The sequence below is a fragment of the Caloenas nicobarica genome, chromosome 1, assembly GCF_036013445.1.
Source record: "Caloenas nicobarica isolate bCalNic1 chromosome 1, bCalNic1.hap1, whole genome shotgun sequence".
Classification (NCBI taxonomy): domain Eukaryota; kingdom Metazoa; phylum Chordata; class Aves; order Columbiformes; family Columbidae; genus Caloenas; species Caloenas nicobarica.
Genome location: NC_088245.1, coordinates 35,152,676 through 35,168,503, shown reverse-complemented (window position 1 = coordinate 35,168,503; position 15,828 = coordinate 35,152,676). Strand labels below are relative to the sequence as shown.

At 41.5% G+C, this 15,828-nt stretch overlaps 1 protein-coding gene across 1 annotated transcript in view; it reads right to left on the bottom strand.

Moving 5' to 3' along the window:
- Positions 1–15,156, bottom strand: part of SLC16A7 (solute carrier family 16 member 7) — an 83,343-nt gene extending 68,187 nt beyond the window's left edge. Inside the window, exon 1 of the mRNA XM_065636224.1 lies at positions 14,929–15,156. The gene's annotated coding sequence lies outside the window, so the exon portion shown is untranslated. The remainder of the gene's footprint in view (positions 1–14,928) is intronic.
- Between the last annotated feature and the right edge of the window lie 672 nt (positions 15,157–15,828).

Sequence of the window (15,828 nt, the reverse complement as noted above, 5' to 3'; positions counted from 1 at the left end):
CTGTTCTGTATTGCTAAGAAAAATAAGTTCAGTTTTGCTGAGTAATGAGTCACTGAAAAGCATGTGCTTAAATACCCATATTTTGTGCAGGATTTTATTTTGCTGTGTTTGTAAAATGTACAACTCAGGAATGTTCCATTATGAACATTTTTGTGGCTATCATGGCTATGCAGAAGAAAATTTATGGACGGTGCAGATAAACTATCTCATGCTTCATGTACATACCATAGCCAACTAATACTATCCTTTTCGAAAGTAAATCTTCAAGTCTTATATAGCAAAAGCAAATCTGAGTGAGAAATTTCATATGTGTAATTTTAATTCACAATTTAGTCAACTAACTCATTGAATAAACAAGCCAATTAAAACTTGAAACAATGTTCGATGCCTTATAGAACAACATAGAGGGCAGCTTACTTTATGTAAAGACTGGACTGTTGCCCAGAGCTGCAGAATTGGAGAAGCAGCATTTTTAGAGCCAATTTGTGACTACACTCATTACATTGCTAATAAGACATGGATTTTTTATAATGTATAAATACTTTATCTCAATTTTTTTTTGAATTTTGTGAGTCTGTATTTCATAATAGCTGAATATGTGGCATTCTAAAATTCTATAAAAATGTCTGGTATTAAATATTATTTCTTGCAAATTTTGGAGCAGGAGCAGCAGAATATATTTTACTCAAGACAACAAAACAGCTAGGGTGTCTCTGATGATACAGATATTGAATATGCATCAGGGACTGCTCACGACTGATCAGAAAAACAGTAACTGCTTGCCAGAGAAACTGGCAAGACTTTGAATAAGCTCAGGAATTCCATAGTAGATCCACTTGCAGGAAAAAGGCAATATTAATTTAAAACTATTCTCTATTAATTATTTTAAAAGTGTTAGCATTCAGGCCTGAATACATTCTGATAGCTGCAGATACACAAGAGCTTGAGTAATAAGATATGAAATAGGGTGTGACAGTGCACAAGTTTGAGTGTATTAGGTATGAAGAAAATGCACAAATTGAATGGTATGTTGCACATTACATTGTCCAACATTGTGTGAACACGCAGCCTTTTGGGCTGGTTCTTGCCTGATTCTCCTGTAAGTGCTCTTTTGTAGTAGTTGGCATCAAAGGATAGTAAAGGAGGAATGAAGACCATAAGGAACAGCAGGACCAGACAAAGTTGCTGTACCTGGGCAATGAGAAAGACAGAGATTTTGCCGTTTGCCTCCAAAATGGCAATAACTTTCCCTTCTTGTACATCACCCTTCAGAATGACCCAGATACATTAGTGGGTTTAAAACTGCAGGTCACAGAGGGCTACGTCTGCCTGTGCACAAGTTGCAAACGCATGTACTTTAGCTCTCATTGCAATAGCACTGTGATGAAAACACATGGTCTCCCACCAGCCCCTTAGTCTGCCAGCCCTACACAGCAGCAACCACTGCCTCAACCTGCTCCACAGAAACACTCACTGCCCTCCTCCACCCTTCCTCCCTAATCCTCCAACCTCAAAGGCCAGCGGTCTCAGCCCCCTTGCTCTAACAGCCCTAGTAACTCAAAAACATACCAGCATACAAAGTCCAAGGTAAGGAAAAACTACTTTGTAACTGACTTAAGGCTTGTTCACGATAAGACTGAGATTTCATGTTTCCCCTGGTGCCTTAATTTCCCTTCAGTCATCCTCACTATTTTGTATTTAGATGTATCTATATGAATATATAGATAATTGTACACAAAATAAAAGAATGCAATGCCTTCAAAATAATTTTTAAGGTTACTCTATCAGGGAAGAGTTAAGCCATGTTTATTTGAGTATCACCTAATGTCTTAAATAAAGAAATATAAACTTGGCCACTAACATTCTTACTTTTTTAGAACACTGCAGTAGCTCATGAAAACAAAATACGTTCAAGTCACTAATATTAGTTTGCTTTTTCTCTGTTTTGCTCAGATCACTTTAGATTCTTATACCAAATCCCTTCCTTTATCTTTCACAAATTATTTGTGAGCAAGTGTATTTTTAGATTATAAAAATATATTTTTCTTGTCCAATCAGCTAATGCATGTGAGCCTAATTCAGTGAAACTCAGTGTGCACATGAGGCTTACTGTGTATTAGAAAATAAAGGGTGTAGGACAAGGGGTAATGTCTTTAAACTGAAAGAGAATATATTTAGATTAGATAGAAGGAAGACATTATTCACCATGAGGGTGGTGAGACACTGGAACAGGCTGCCCAGAGAAGTTGTGGATGTCCCATCCCAGGCAGTGCTCAAGGCCAGGCTGGATGGGGCTTTGAGCAACCTGGTCTAGTGGAAGGTGTTCCTGCCCTACACAGGAGGGTTGGAACTACATGATCTTTAAGGTTCCTTCCAACACAAACTATTCTAGAACTCTAAGAGTCTTCAGAGGGGAGAGGATGTTGCAAGGACATTGCAAAATACAAGTGAAAAGGAAAATGAGCTTGAATGGAATGGTACTACTGCCTTTATTGGCATCTTAATTTTTAACGGTATACGTCTTGTGAAACCCTGTAACTCTTAGCTTTAACTTAGCAAATCTTTGTAGTTGCATAATTACTATGTTAAGCAAAAATATATTTGTTTCCAGCCTGTAAGAAAATGCAAGAAAGTCTCCAGATTCAAAGTTTATGATTTACATACAAATATATAAATTGCTAAATATATGTTATATTTGTTGGGAGGTACACTCAGCTTTTCAGCCAAATTTGGACCATGATTAAGGCAGTCATTTAGAACAAGTAAGCAATAAATGTAGGTGTACTTTACAGTGGGAACATGACAGTTGTACTTGGGTAAATGTTACTTTGGCATATAAGCATAGTGATAAAAATATTCAGCAATTGATGAAGTGATTTTGTTTAAAGTCAAGAAGGAGGTAGAACCCATATTGATTAAAGGGGGCAGTATAATGTCTTTGTACTTTGCCTAGAGGGGCAGCTGTGCTGGCAGAAGCTTTCACCTCCAAGGGATCAACTCTTGGCTGTAGTTTCTACAGGGTAAAGCAGCTTTATTTTTACAGGCAGAAATCCACACAGATCCTGCCAACTGAGGCTCCTCAGGAGACAGATAAATTTTACGCAACTCCCAGCTGGCCTGAATACCGTGACAGCAGCACCTTTCCCCTACAGCTTGGTTTTCTTTTCTGCTCTCTGAACTAATCAGCTTCTTTCAAGCCACACTGAGTATGTCTATTTGAGATGAATACAACACTCTTAGCTCCCACAGGTAAAAGGTTCAGATCAATGTGAAGGTTCACTGTAGCTCCACAGCAGCTGTTTTCTGCATGTGTGTGTTTTTTTAAGATGGTAACTTTAGCAGTAACACAAACAGCCTCCCAAAACTCAGCCCACAGCCCACGACAGAACTGCTCAATCTGATCTAATCCTTATGCTACTGCATTTTAGGACTGGAATTAAAGCCAGTGCTCTGACAGTATTATGTATTCCCTCCACTTTGAGGCACAGAGAGGGGTTTTTTTAGGTCTTATGGCTTTCTTCAAAAGCAGGGCAAAAAACCAAGTTGATGAATTGCTGGACTGCCTGATCATTAAAGCCCAGCAGCCTGACAGCTTATATCATGTACCTTCCTTTTTTTGTCTACCTTGAAGACCTTGCATCTTCTCACTGCTGTCATCAGCCTTCCTATTGCTGCTTGAAGAATCACTGCAACACCCTCCAAGACAAGAAATTGCCAATTCTTTGAAGGGGAAAAAAAAAAAAAATCTGAATCAAAAAATGTCTTGCATAAACCTTTTACTCTTTAGGACAAGTGATAGTCTCTTATGTTTCCCGTTTGCAGCAGAAAGTAGGCAGCCCGTTTCTATCCTCAGCAGGGCCCAGATAAATGGTTCTACCAAATGAAGAAATAAACAGGGATTCCCTCTGGCAAGGTCAAAGAAGCAGATGAAAATAACCCAGGGAGCACAAATTCAAGCAAATACAAAAGGTTCCACGCTCAGTGGGGTTTGGTTAAATAATCCAGGTCCAGTCTTTTAGGAACACAAATACAAACCATTCTTTCTCAATGGGGTAACAGAAACAAACACACAAAGTTAATGAAGCCAGCAGGGATTGACCAAACAGTTCAAACTCCCCTTTGGAGCAGTGAGAACAGCTATGTAGCAAACAACCTCAGCCACTTGGCACTGGAAACATGACCCTGCTCTGCTTTAGTTGGATGAGCAAAACCTTGCTTGATTATAGGAGTCCTTCATTCTTTAGGGGGCTAAATTTACTATTAAATGCTGCCTAAAGAATCACGCATTCAGTTCTGACAGTTTGTGCACTCAGAGCAATGGCAGTGAAGTCTTTCCCAGGCATTCGATCCCTTTATTTTCTTACTGGGTCCAGAATCTACATCTCTTCTCACTCCTGTACTGCCAACATGCAGTTTCCCTCCTTTAGTCCCACGTTTTTTCCACACTAGTCTCCTTGTATGAAACACTCTTCCTTTTTTATCCATCAGTATCCAGTATTCCTTCTACACACCTGGTCACAGAAATGTTCCAAAGGAATCAAAAGGATTTTATGGAAAATACATCCACATATATCTGTGGTACTCATGGTGAATCAATATAGTCTATAAATATCATGCTGCAACACTCAAACTTCTTGAAACATCGAATCAATATACCTACACTTCTTTTTCCAGTGCCGCCTTCTCTCCACTTCATGTCCTAGTATGCAGGATGTTGCGTATTTCTTCCTATTTTTGTATCACCCTGTGTGTTTGCATAGATACATACAATTATTTCTATTACAGACCTATCATCTCCTCACTTACATATATCCAGTTGCCATAATGAGAAGCAAGTATTACAGATACTTCCTTGAGACTACACCAGAATGCAAGGTTCTCTGCTTATAAAATAACTATATCTGCTGTTCAAAGTACTTCTAAATAGCCTGTTCAGCATACAGTTATAACTTCTGATTTCATCCTGTGAGAGTGTTAGAGAAGAGAGGATTGACTTAAAAGTAGGATTTAAGCTTCAGTTATTAAGAGATAACAACCTACTTACCCAGGAACCAGCAACAGTGAAATTAAACATACTAATTTAGGTGGCTAATTTACGTTTCACAAGACTATTATGCTACATACAAAAAAAGATGTTGTATTTATACACCTGGGACAAAACTAGTAAATGGAAAAAAAAAATTGTAACTACCTTATTAAGGTAAAAAGCATCTATTGGATCCTCAATAAAAAGTATCATTCAGTAGTCTGTAAGAACTCTTTTCTATTAGACTAGCAATTTAAGTATAAGAATTTAAAAGTAAGCTTGGACATGGCAACTACAATAGCTTTGTTATTTTTTCAGGAAATAGGTACCAGAAAAAAAAAAAATCATGGTCTCATAGCTAAAACACACTTGCAATGAGAACAATACAATATAAATCACCATTTTAGATACACAATATTTCAGCAATGCTAAAGTATATTCAAAAGTGCAAGCTGATTATCTAGTTAAGCAAGAACATCTTGTTTTATTAACAGCATTCTGTGCTATCACATTCAGAAGGAGGACCTATTTTAATAGTGGAAAGGACAGGCGCGTGTATCCTATTACATTATAAATACAATATGACTCTAGTTTCCAGGTTGCACAAAACAACCAGCTTTATTATTAAGCATAGTGGTGGAAGTCACTATTATTTTTTTAATCACAAAAATAATTCTGAGCTGGAAACTGTCAAGTGGATCAACACTCCTTTATGCACACAGCTGCTAGTGGACACAGCAATGTATACATGACATATTCACATTTCCTATGTCAGAGCTCCCTTTTCATGGCACAAGTGAGAGGGAGTCACTTAACAAACAGGTAGGGTGGGATGTGTCAGCAGGGTACAGGCTGGCGTGGGGCTTCCCTGTGCTGTACAAGCCATAAACCAGGAGCAATCCCCCTTTTGCGTGCCCACTGTTAAAGCACCTGACCAAACCCATACTGCAGAGTCCACATTGGCTCCCACTGAGGTCACAGGCCATCATTACTCAAGTACATCTGAATACTAGCTCTAACCTTTATTTAATTTTACAGTGTTAAGTGTAATGGTTTTGAATGTGTCTTACATTATTCAATGTAATTCAAGATATTTTCAGTCACCAGGCTAAACAATGACTATAAAACTCAACACTTGCCTTTTATTTTCAAGGCTGCAATATTAATGTTTGAGAATTGTATTGCTCAATTCTTTTTAAATTTTTTCTCATATTGTATTTCATATGCATTTCTTTATTAACATCTTGTTTGATGGATATACTGGTATACACAACAGCACTGTCAAGAGTGCACACCCATTTGGTGATCAGACAACACAACAATTCATCAGCAACAAAAACCTTCCTACAGCCTACAATTAGCTCACAGAAATAATAAAAGCAAAGGTCAACATTCTCTCTACTCCTTTCTCAAAAATAATAAATTAAAAAAAAATCTGAAGACAACTAAAACCCACTCTGACAGAAAATATGACACATTATTCCACTTCTGCTAGCTCGAAGATATTTGCCTGTGTTAAATACCTCAAAATAATATTTCCTCAGGTTATTGTCTATTTCCCTTCTACTCTGTTTTCACCTTCTACATTTGTCATTCTTCTAAGGCTACATTTTTTCTTTACCTAATCATAGCACCTGAAAGGCAGAGTTAAAAAGAGAATGGTACATAATGTAAACATTTTTAACTCAAAAGATAAAAATAGCATGATAAAACATAAATACTAGGTAGTATGGAGCAGCACCATCTATGCCACATAAAAGCTGTCCTACAAGAGAGCATGTCTGACAGTTTCCATTTTTAGTGTGGAAAACCCACTACACCAGTAGGATGAGCAGAGCAGAAGAGTAACTTGATATTTTACCTTGAGTATTTTCATTCTAATAAATGGAGAGAGAGAAAATGCTCTCGCAGAAAGAAAGATGGGAAGAGAAGAACAAAGATGGACATATGAAAGTATTTGCTTGGAAACAGATAAATCATTCTGGTAATCATTATGAGAAGTAATTTCCATTTAAACTAACCAGGCAAGCCAAAGCAAGTGATCCAAAAGGCAAACTGAGTCTTGAGAAGCAATCAAAAGAGTTTCTTCAGACATCACCGTGCATAAACCACGAGTAACTCTTTTTAACCCAGTGGAAATGCATGAGAGGAAGGGAGCTCAGGTTTGGACTTGGAGTCACAGAAGCAGAGGAAATGCCAATCAAGCAACACTGACATATTATTTGACTGAGAGAAAACACCACAGCACTTTTAGGTCTCAGTTTTGAATGCCCTTGCTGGATTTCTCTACCTTATGTGAGTTTAGCCCTTATATTCATTAGCTTTGCTTATAAACCTCTTTCACTACTATAATACAGCTAACACTGAAACAGGCCATGCACAGTGCCTACAACACTCTGGTGTTGTTATATATGAATGAGGAAATAAGCTAAATTGAAATAAAGCACCCTCATATCCAGCATAACTACATCAAAACATCTCTTTTTAGGTAACTACATCAGAAAAACATGAGGACAAAAACTACCTGATGCCTCTAGCCAACATAATTATATCTGCACCTGAACAAGGAAACAGGTTCTCTTTTTTTCTTATTCTTCACAAATACAATACATACTTCATGGTTTGTAAATACAGACTATTATGATACATTCTTTTCTACCTATTTTCCTCAAATATACAACCCAGAGGTCTCAAAATACACCACCTTTTTTCGCTCCTTGCTAAAATCTGGTGGTGTGGCTTCTAATCATGGGCTATTGAGTCCCCTGATTCGCCTTTTGTAGTGTTGTTAAGAAGAAGGGAAAGGGGCTGCCTAATGGAAGGCAGGGAGTTAGAACCCCTGTGTGACACAATGAGCAGAGATCTTAAAAATTTCACAGGGCAAAAAGGAAGCCTTTAGTTTAACATTATGTACAAACTATTATAAAGATGTACATCTTAAAAAGGGTTTGGTATGGGATGATAGACCCATTGCCTTCTTCAGCTTCCAGTACCAATTTCTCTCCATGGTCTATTCTGTTCTGTCCACCTGCTACCAGATGCAACCCCTCCTGCTCAGCCAGCTTGAGTCTTTGTCCTAGGCACATTTTTTCTGTCTCTGAAATTAGTCTTCCGTTCCAGTTTGCAGTTTATAGCTCACCAGTTTCCATCTCTAACATCAACAGGTGGCATTGCTGAGAACACAGGGCCCAGTACAGTTTCAGATCCACATCTGTCCCTGGCATAGCATGCAAAAGGAGTTAACTTTTAGAAAAGTTCGATGGAGAGGATACTCAGCAAAGGCAGAATTATCATGGAGTTTAACACATAAAATTCAAATTGCTAAGAAATCAAACACCTACATTCCCATGGGAAGCTTATTTGCACCAAGTTGCTCTTTTTTCTTTCTTTCTTGAACCTGCCCTGAGCACCATATTATGAATGCAAACTATCGGAGGTCAATTTCATAAACACAAGTCCTATGGTATTTTAATTCAATAACATGGCAAACTGTTAAGATGTTCTACATTTTAAGGTTTCCAATTTCCATAACTCTGTAAGATCAGCAGAGAAAAGCAACTATGTCTCTCAGAAGCCAAGTTGTTATGGTTGGTAGTTTGAACATAATCCTGTGTCACTTCAAAAATTCTAACCTTCATTGCCAAATATTTATATCATTATCCCAGATATTTGGAAAAAAAAATGCCACAAAGCACTTCATATCTAATGTTAAAAAGAAAACCACCTCTTTAACACAGCTTATTTCAAATGCCTATGCTGAAAGCGAGTGCATTTCTCTGTCTGCAATGCTGATTAAACACATTACAGTAGGAACTGATTTTCTGGACAAATTGGAGAACTGGGCAATCACCAACTGCATGAAGTTCAACAAGAGCAAGTGCTGGATTTTGCACCTGGGACATGGCAACCCTGGCTGTACATACAGACTGGGGGACAAGATGCTGGAAGGCAGCTCTGCAGAGAGGGATCTGGGGGTTCTGGTCCACAGCAACTTGAACATGAGCCAACAGTGTGCCCTGGCAGCCAAGAGGGCCAGCTGTGTCCTGGGTGCATCCAGCACAGCATTGCCAGCTGGGCAGGGAGGTGATCATCCTGCTCTGCTCTGCACTGGTGCGGCCTCACCTGGAGCTCTGTATGCAGTTCTGGGTGCTGCAGCATGAAAAAGATATTAAGCTACTACAGAGTGTCCAGAAGAGGGCTATGAAGTTGGTGAAGGGTTTGGACAGGAAGTTGTATGAGGAGCGGCTAAAGTCACTTGGTTTGTTCAGCCTGCAGAAGAGGAGACTGAGAGGAGACCTCATCATGGCAGTGATCAAGAAGAGACTGGACAATGCCCTCAGACACATGGTGTGAACTGTGGAGTTGTCATATGTGGGGACAGGAGTTGGACTTGACGATCCTTGTGGGTCCCTTCAGACTCAGGACATTCTATGATTCTGTGATTCTATGTATGTTTTTGCCATTTTTGCTGGCACAGAAATGGTAAGTCTTTTTGCTGTGTTCCTTCACATGTTTTTAGTGCTGTAAAATACACATTTGTTCTCAGTATTTCTTGAATTCAGAAAACAAGACTGAGAAGTATAAATCTGAAGCTGACACTATGAGTTTGATACTAATACAAGAGATAAATTGGGATTTCATCTTCTTTTGTCTCCTTTTTGTTTGTACCATAGACTGCAAGGCTGTCTAAGTCACGAGTGGCAGGCATGAATGCTAACATCTATTTCTATGAAAAAAAAAAATCTATTTTTAGGGATGATGTAGTGCTGTTTTGTGACTGATTTTACTAATTTCTGTTGCATGGAACACATGCAAAAGGCAACATACATCATGGCTCTGTTGTTATCACCACTGTAGGGACAGCAAATGGGTAAAGTTCTTTGATGCAAAACGTATTTTGGACACCATTACAACTCTTTGTCATATGTTCTATCCTTAAGTGCAAAACTTGGGAGTGCTGCCAACAGTTTGCTGACACTGAGGCCATGTGAAGGGCACTGTACAATGGTCATGCCTGAAGCTGCAGCAAGAGTCTGCTAGCAGGTGTGGGAAGACGAGCTATTCTAAAGGACCAGAGCTCTCAAAAATATATAAAGATAAGAAAAGTCATTAAATACAGGAGGTATTCTGAGCTGTCTTCTGTGCAATGTGCTTTCTGAATGTTCCCACAGGACCTTGATCATCACCTCCAGCTTAGTCCTTCCATTGGAAAGCCTTAAAGAGAGATAAAAGTGAAATAACTACCAAGCTTGCTGTCAAAACAACTGGCAAGTGTTTTTTTGGGGGATACAAACGTTCAGGCTGGAAGAAAGCAAACACTGTCTAAACAATCCTGCATGTTCAGGCAACTCCAGTCCACAGAGTTTTATGCTTTGACCATTAAAATCAGATGCTGTCATTATCTTTCATAGTAACCATATGAAAAGAATGTCAAATCTACCTATTCTGAAATATTCCAACTTCTATAATGTTTGGGCTTTCTGCAGCTTGTGAATAGTTGACTTAAAAGTACAAGTTTCCTGCAGTCTAAAGTTATTAGCCAATTCTATATGATTTACACTATTATTAAGAGCACTTCTTTCTTGTTGGGTGGAACTGAAACGCATTCAATACTTCACATTCAATAATCATGACACCAGGTTAAAATAAAATGCATCAACAGCTAAATTTAAAGTTAAAAAAAATAAAAATCAGGGTTAAGTTTGTTTTCTACTGCTTCCTTTTGTGAATTAACACTAATTCCATTTTTTATGATCTTAAGTCTTACAATCACAAAGCAAAAGCATATGCTATGCTAAGGCTCCACTCTTTTCCATTAATTTTCCTCCTTCATTTTGGGAACTTTTTAAATTGCCCTAGTTATATTAATATCCTTTTGGAAATGCTTATTCAGTTTTTCTCAAGCAAATGTTCTTAACGCACACTTCTGATTACATATTACTGCAAGTGTCATGAGACAGGAAACCACCATGTCCTGAAAATAAAAAAAATATTAGCATGTAACTGGAGGCTTGACCTTGAAAATAACAAATAAAGGAACTACTTAAAGACATTGCATAAACTAAACTTAAAAATATAATCAACAAAAGAATGATCTGCTAATGATTAACCACCCTACCAGACACAAATATTATTAATTTAAAATCTTGAGACTGAGAGGAAAAAAAACCCAAACTGAGACTCTGGTTTGTCAGCCACTGTGACCTGGTTAGCTAGACATTTTCTCTTCAATAAAAGCTTAACATTATTTTGATTGCTTGGCTACAAGACCAAGACCTATAAGAAATATCAGAAATATATTATAGATTAGAAAGCCAAGTAGTGTTCCCCAGTCAATCTGTCCAACCCACTCTCTTCCTCAAGTCATGGAATATCATGCCCTTATTCATATATCCCAATTACTTTTGTTTGAATACTGCAAAATTTTCTTCAAATGTTCCAAGATTCACAATAAAACTATGAAAGCTGGCACAACAGCTCACAAATACATGCAAGTCAAGGAATGCAGGTTTGGACTGAGTTGTGTATGTGGAACACAGCCTGTTTCTCACTTTCATTTGACACATAAAACAGTTGGCCAATGAGTCCTATTTTCCCATCTAACCTCCTCCTTGATTCTGTTCAAACATTAGGCCACATATATTACATGAACAGATGCAGAAACTGGAAATGTTCTCTATCAATGATTAATGGCTATGACCTAACCCTTTTTAATAAAAATCAAATGAGAATTATATGTTTTCATAATCATATTGACCTTGAAACATAAGATTCATTTAGCAGCACAGATTACTAGCACAGCCCAAACCCGTTCTTCTTTTCTTGGTCCTTGCATAAGAAAATGGACAGCTCTAATTCTAGCAAATGGTGTAAAGGATATAACTAATTAAGAATTATATTCAGACACCATTTTTTCTAAAGCAATCATCTAATCAAGAAAAATTCAGCTCTTTATAGGAATCATGTGATGTTGCAATAGAAAAAAAAAAAAAAAGCAGGTGAGCCATAGTCCCTTTTCTTGGACTGGAAGGGCCCCAACAATAACCAGAGTTACTGGAAGTGCTACCACCTGCTCATTGTGAAAAATGGACAAGATAATTTACTTAAGAAAAAAAGGATATCTAGAAGGATATATTTTTCTAAAATTAAGAAAACCAATAAGCAATGGGTAATGGGTACCAGAAATATATTTTTATATATGTATAAATATTTAAAGAAATAGACAGAAAGCATGAAATAGTGAACAAAATTCAGGAAAGAAGAGTAATGAAAGAAAAACATTAACAAAAACAAACAAAACAGCTTGTGATTCAAGAAGTGCTCTTTTCTCCCCCTTAACTTGCCTGTCCATAAATAACAGCATCTCCTTTAAATCTGCCCATAAGATCTCCTGTCTCCGTAAAACTCAGATTCTAGAATGAGGATTTTTCCATAGCAAGAGCTGAGTGAGCTTAAATCCAATATATACCGCAGATAAGTGACAGATGGATTTAGGTTAAAGAGCTGGAAGGAGACTTTTTTTGTATACTATTAATGATGCATTCATTTACCCTGAAAATTGCTGAAACAGAATTCCAGCTCTCTTCACTTGCAGAGCCACAATGTTTAACTGTATTCAGTTTCTTTGATATTTCCCTTTGTATATTTCAAAGTCTCCTGCAAAAGTTTGTATCTACTCTTCCTTCATCACTTTACACGTCAAATACCTGTTCAGATCAGTTGTATCACTACATAATCCAAAGTATTTCTTATCCATAAAACATGTGAATTTATTTCTGTACCATCCGTGAAGACCTTCCATGAAGACCACAGCTGATATTTATGTTATTCCAAACTCTATCATATAAATAAAATAAGACTGACTTCATTAACCAAAATCACTTACTGCTGCCATAAAATAAAACTCATAACCTCCAGCTACCACTCTTTGCCTATTCAAAATGATTACTGATTTTGCTCTGAAGCCACTTACATTTAAAATACTTTGTTGCAAACTAAGCTAGCTGGGCCATTACAGATACATGGAGTTACAGTTTTATAATAAATTGCACAAATAACAGAAACATCTGAAGTATAATTTCTTCTCTGAACTTATTCTACCATGCAGACGGAGTAGATAGTCAGCACTGATTCTCAGGTATGGTATTCAAAGCTAGCAGACAATAATGGAAGGAGAGAGAGTTGTCTTTAAAAATAAGGAGGGAATCACATATACATTATTTCCAGATTTAATACTTGTACGTAAAAGCATTTACAACTTGTATTGAACTATTTGTCAGTTTTCTGCTTCCTTTAAATATCGGTCTACCTCCCTCTGTCTTGAAGATCTAGACTGAGCTGAGGCAATATTTTGTTGGCTCAATTGGTATGCGGTTAAGTTTATGGCCCCATTCCTGCAACGGAAGATGCAAGCACCTATTTCATTACTATTTGATAAGTAACTTGAGAGGCACAGCTGGATGTCACTATGAAAGCATGAGGGATTATTATAGAGACCAATGAAACAGGAATGGACACCTCCATGAGGCATTAGCTTCCTTCAGTTTCTTTTTCCGAAAACAGCTTTCAATAATAATTTCAGTAAGAGTCGTCTTTAAATGTTATTAATTTTTGCTTTGTTTTCCTGTCCACCTGACTGGAAAAGCACTGGAGGACCTGTGTCTGTCCTGCGACCCTGCAGGACTGAGAGGTAACATCCTCTACCAGGAGTAGCCAGGGACACTCTGGTCTCTGAAATGTGAACAGGGCAACTTCTCGGTCTCTTCTAAGATTGTTTCCTTGCTTCAGTGTCTTGTAGGGGCCACTTCAGCAACTACAAACTCAGGGCACAGGGGTCTCCATGGGCACAGAAAACCCCTTTTCTCTCGGGATGATTGCTCCTTGCCAAGGAGGCTGCTCAAACCATTCCCTTCAAGGACCTTGAATCCACTGTGTGACAGCAGAGGTCAAGTAAAGAGAATGATGGAGAAGCAATATTTTCCCTCCTCTGGTACCAGTTACACAAGGAGTACACAATCACTAACTAAAGCTAGCAATGTTTGGAGATAATAATGCCAGCATTGTCGGGCTCAGAGCGGCCAGAGCAGGGTAACAGGTGCTGCAGCTGGCACGTGCAGCAAAGGGTCCATCCAGACCCACGTTCCCCAAGGTCATCCTGACCACAGAGCTATGACATCAGCGCTTCTTGCAGGCCCGTTTCTGATGACGGCAAGAGCGGCGGCACGGTCCTTGCTTCGCTGCTGGTGCGGCTGCTGCTCCCCGTCCACATTTCCCAGCGGAGCTGCCCCCGAGGCGGGGCCGCCCCGGCCATGACTCTGCTCGGGGCGGGCGGTGCCGCAGCGCCCGGGGATGCGGCGGGAGGCGGCCCCTGCGCCCCAGCTCGCCACCCCGCCGAGATGCGCGCAGCGGTGCGGGGGCGGGATCGCGCCGCTCCCCCCCGAAGCTGCGGTCTCGGCTCGGCCCCGCCGCCCGCCTCCTCGCCCTTATGTCAAAGCCGGACGCCCACATGGCAGCGGGGAGCCGCTGGCTGCAGGGCCGGCGGGGAGTGCGGCGTCTCCCTGCAGTGGCTGCTTTGGTACCGGGGGACAAAGCCCGACAGGAGCAGCGCCCGCGAGGGGCGGTGGCTGCGCCCCATGCGGCGTCCGTCCGTCCGTCCGTCCATCTATCCATCCATCCATCCACACCTGCGTGGGCGGTGGCTCGTGTGTGCGTGTGTGTCAGTGACTGACAGTGCTGCGCGCACAGCGCGGGGGCAGCTGCCCTCACGCAACCAGCCGGGGACCATGCCAGCGCGCCCCGGCTGCGGCAGCCCCTTCTCCGTCCCCCGGAGCCCTCCCCTGCGGGGGCGACCTCAGCGGCCTCGCTGCTCCTCCTCCTCCCTCCTGGCGGGTAGGTTACGTTACCTGGTCTCTAGCTTGGGCCGGATCTAATCCCGCGGCCGCCGCCGGCTTCTCTCCCTGCCGCGGGGGCGAGCGGGGTAATTAAATTTATTTATTTCCCATGAGGTGTCCTCGGCAGCGGAGCAGCGGCGGGAGAGCCCGGGCCGGGCGGCAGAGAGGGAGGCCCGGGTGCTGCTGCGGGGCCGACGGGGCGCCGCTGTCCCGGGGGTGCTGCCGGGGAGCGGCCGAGGCGCTTCAGCACGGGCGAGGGGGGGCGGGGGCTGCGGAGGAGACGCCTCCCAGGCTGCCCAACCCGGCTCCGCGGGGTTGGCGGGGGCGCGGCGCCCGGACCGGGGAGACGGAGCCAGCGCGGGAGGTGGGACGCTCCGCGCCGGGCTGCGCCGGGCCGGGCCGGGCCGGGTCGTGCCGGGCCGGGGGGGTGTAGGCGGGCAGCAGCGGGTCCCCGCGCCCGCCAGGGTGAGGCGTGAGGCCCCGCCGCCTGCGGCCTCCCCGCCTACCTGCCCGCCCGGCGCTACCGCAGCGGGTTCCGAAGCAGCCGAGGACGCACCCACCCTCGCTCGGAGGCGCGGCCGCGGCTGTGTGCGCTCGCCGGGGAGGAGAGGGGCGCAGAGAGCCCCACTGGCCGCGTGTCGCGCTCTTCACCTCATTTCTGGCAGCACAAGACGTGTCCACTCCCCCACCCAGCGCCCCACCCCGTTCTCCTCCTCTTCAGAGCTGAGGTTGCCAAGTATTTCATATTGTAAGGCTGTGTGCCCTCACGATTCCACGAAAAGGTTGCATAGAGTAGCATCGGAGTGTTTTTTGTGCTAAACGTGGGATCTCTCTTCTGAAGCAGGAACTTAAATTTGACAAGTCAGCAATGAGTTGTTGATTAAAATCTTGGTCATCTCTGCCTCCTTTTCT